Source organism: Grammomys surdaster, unplaced genomic scaffold, assembly GCF_004785775.1.
Source record: "Grammomys surdaster isolate TR1022 unplaced genomic scaffold, NIH_TR_1.0 126298, whole genome shotgun sequence".
NCBI classification, from domain to species: Eukaryota; Metazoa; Chordata; class Mammalia; order Rodentia; family Muridae; genus Grammomys; species Grammomys surdaster.
This window is the reverse complement of record NW_021621098.1, coordinates 3,022,478-3,026,597: the sequence shown is the minus strand read 5'-3', so window position 1 is coordinate 3,026,597 and position 4,120 is coordinate 3,022,478. Positions and strand designations below refer to the sequence as shown.

Sequence of the window (4,120 nt, the reverse complement as noted above, 5' to 3'; positions counted from 1 at the left end):
TGCATGATCTATTGATAAGTCTTTTAGACTTTGGTCCTTTAAACTTATTTATCTTTTGCATTTTGAACCACTCTTCCATGAAGGCACAGCTATCCCTTGCATACTCTGTAGTTTGGAAAGTGTTGACTTACTGAGTGTAAAAACTCCCGAGCAAAGGGGCATTTGATTTACAATATTTTTTGCAAACACTCAGAACACAATAGTCATTAAACATTGGCACTAATCACATCAAGAGAGTATTTAAGATTGTGAATACTGGCAAACTCATGGAGGGCAGGCAGAAATTGTAATTTTCTGACAATTTTTGCTTAAAATCTCACATATTATCAATAGAAACAACATTGTCAGGTTTTCTTGGAGTTAAAGACTCATTTTGTTTATTTCTGGGAAAATATTTCTTTCAAACAATTAATTTGAATAATCTTCATCTGCCAACTGTTCATTAAAATCAATATAATATTCTTTGAGACAGGGATTTGGCTCTCAGGTAGCTTGAAGCAAACCGCTGACTGGGTCTGAAGTGCAAGCACTTCTTGAACACTTTCTGTTTTACCACATAGGACAGTAAAATGATGTGGATTTGTAGGTTGAGAATTAATAAAATGAACACTCTTGTCCCTTATTAGGGACATTGTAAGTAGGGCTAGCATTGAGCTTACGGTGTATGGTGCTGAAGGAGATGACTTGGTGTCTCTGTTTTAGTGTGCATCAAGGTGACAGCAGTTTGACCAACATTTTTTAAAAAGGTTTATTTATTTATTTTATGTACATTATGTACATATTGAGTACATTGTAGCTGTTTTCAGGCACACCAGAAGAAGGCATTGGATTTCATCACAGGTGATTGTGAACCACCATGTGGTGGCTGGGAATTGAACTCAGGACCTCTGGAAGAGCAAACAGTCAGTGCTCTTAACTGCTGAGCTATCTCTCCAGTCCATCCTCAACATTGTTTTAATACAGGTGAAATAGGTGGATGGGAACTTGCATGTTAATATGGTTGTGAAAAGAGTTTTTGTCTTCTGGAAATTCACAGAAAAGGGCTCAAGAACCCAGAGTAGTGTGCAAACTATACCATGAAAATTACTGATCAAATCAGTTAACCAGTTTTAATAATTTTTCACCTAACTCTTTCTGCTAGCTCTTAAGTATGTTCAAATATTATTCATCTTGGAAGAAAGTACAATTTTATGTTTAACTCCATGTCATCTACTAGAGATCCCTGATTATATTTTCCTGTTAGAACCAACTGCCATTGAATAATCCTCTAGTGTGCAGATACATTCACATGCACAGGAATCTGTGTATTAGCCTTTGCAGATAATTGCAACATAGTTTCTATCCCCTTTCTCTTCCTGTGAATTACTCTCTTCAGGTTCCAGAAATGTCTCTTTGTGATTCCAGGTGACCAGCTCCACTCTGATTTTCTTTGCCCCTTCTGCAGCTCCTGACTAGGATGAGCCCTTGGCCCACCATGGTCAGCACCGGCCACTGCTGTGCTGACTGCCTTCCACAGGACTGCTCATTTAATTTGAGGCAAAGCAGTGTTATTCTAAGTCCTTATTCTAGAAACCAGGAAAGCTGCCTGTATCATGAATCTCTCAAGTTGAAGTACAGCATCTCAAATCTGGCACCCTTCTGATCTTACCCATAATACTATACCTTCTAGAAACCCTTGTTTTCCTTCCTTTTATCTTTATTCTCTAGGTTTATTCTCTACTTATTTGGCTGCTTCTTCTTAGTCTTTGTTGGTCACTATTTATTCAGTGACTAGGGAGATAGCTCAGCTGTTAAGAGCATTTGTTGCTTTTGTAGAGGACCCAGGCTTGGTTCCCAATAGCCACATGGTGGCTCACAACCATCCATCAGTCGTTTTGGGGAATCCAGTCTTCTGCCAGTACCAGGCACACATAAAAATCTGTAGGTAAAACACGCATGCACATAAAATATTTTTCTAAATCTAAGCAAATTAAAAAGGGATGATTCATAACTCAAAATTCCGTGTTTAAGAAGATCATTTAGCTGGCCATGCTCAAGTCATATGTTTTCCCACACCTTGGGTTTGCCTTGCTGGAGAATGCGAGACTTTGTTGTACCTTTTGGCTTCTGAAAATGCCCTAAAGTTTGTATCTAAGGGACCTCTATAAAGGCAGATGGGGATGATGACAGAAAAGAATTAATGAGTGGCCATTTTCATTTAGTCTCCCCTTTTCCTCCTCACTGACTCTTATTTATATTTTGGGACTGAGTTCAGGAACTATATCTCCAGAGTTCCTTAGGAGGTAGTTAGCACTAACCCTAAATGCTCAGAATTTTAAAATCATGCATTGTAGTTACATGCTTGTATTTCTTAATTAAACTATGCATGTTGAAAAGATGTGACAATGCTATTGTTGCTGCACACCCTGAAAATCTAGTATAAGCCCTGGTGCCTGGCACAGTTTTATTATTTAATATTGATGAATAAACAAATATGGTGAATTTACAAGTGAGTTGGGCATTCCTGAGAATTATGTCTTGAAGAGACTGATCAGAAGTATACTTAAGTAGTCTCAAGATTTTACGATTATTTTCATAAAAATAATGATTGAAGGTGGAGTTGGGGATACCTTTGATGGCCAGAGCTGTGTGACCATAGTGCAGTTTAAAGCCAGGTTCAGCCCCTGTGGGGGCCACTTTGGTGACTGAGGAGTCTTTGGTGACAGAGGCAGTAGAGGAGGAGAGCAAGGAGGTGGAGGAGGCTTTGGTGGAGGTTGAGATTGAGGCAGAAATGGTGGCTTCAGGGGCCAAGGAAGTGAAGGAGGAAACAGCTGAAATGGAGGCTTCCAGTATGGGGGCAGCTGGGTCAAGTGGTGGCCAGGGAGGCAAAAAAGGAAGCCAGTCAGAGAAGGATGTGATGGTGGAGCTGCATAGGCATGAAGGTGTCTTTATGTGTTGCGGCAAGGAGTATGCTTTGGTCACAAAGAATCTGGTCCCTGGAGAATCTATGTGTGGAGAGAAGAGAGTCTTTATTTCAGAAGGAGATGAAAAGATTTGAGTATCAAGCCTGGAACCCCTTCCACCCTGAGCTGGCAGCAGCAATCCTGGGTGGTATAGATCAGATCCACATCAAGCCAGAGCCAAGGTGCCTCAGGCACCACTTCCTCTCACGTCTCTGGTATCATTCACTCCATGATCTGGTCTATGCAATTGTGTTCTCCCACTACTCTGGCCATGACTTTATTAGCTTGGCCAACAAAAGAACCAAGAATATTTCTGTGATTGATGAAGCTTGGCACCCACACTAATACCGCATGATTATCTGAGGTGAATATGATCTTGGCCAATGTGGCCAAGCCTGACCAAACCCAGATAGTGGCCCTGAATGCCCACATCTTCCTGCAGAATAGAGGATACTTTATGATCTTCATTAAGGCCAACTGCATTGACTCCACTACCTCAGCAGAAGCTGTGTTTATATCTGAAGTGAAGGGGATGCATCTGGAGAAGATGAAGACCCAGGATCAGTTGACACTAGAGCTTTATAAATGAGACTACGCAGTGGTTGTAGGTGTGTACAGGTTACTTCTCAAGGCAAAGAACTAAACTCTGAGCTGTCTGGATAAAGAAATGTGTTGCTACTGTTGCATGTGTTTTTTTTCCCTATTAAAAGGCTCATCTGTCAAAAAAAAAAAAAGAAAAGGAAAGGAAAGGAAAGAAAAGAAAAAGAAAAAGAGATAATGATTGAAGTTGTTGGGCTGAGTTAGATACTCTGGGACAAGAAGAACAGGAACATGCCAGAACAATATCTTAGAGAATGTGGAAACAAGAGCCAGTGAGGAACGTGCAAACATATCAGTGAAAGATTATGTGTGTGTATATCTGTATGTGTCTTTGTGTGTGTCTGTGTGTGTGTGTGTGTGTATGTTTGTGTGCAGATGTATGTGTCTGTGTATGTATCTGTGTGTGTGCCTGTGCATGTATCTGTGTGTGTGTTTCTGTGTGTGTATTGTGCATGTGTGTATAGATGTGTGTGTCTGTGTATGTCTGTATATATGTGTGTGTGCATGTATGTGTGTGTATATGTGTGTATATGTGTGCATGTATGTGTATGAGCATGTATCTGTGTGTGTATATGTAT

At 40.3% G+C, this 4,120-nt stretch overlaps 1 pseudogene; it reads left to right on the top strand.

The window, feature by feature from the left end:
- Positions 1–2,770: 2,770 nt before the first annotated feature.
- LOC114614074 lies at positions 2,771–3,585 on the top strand (annotated as a pseudogene).
- Positions 3,586–4,120: the final 535 nt, after the last annotated feature.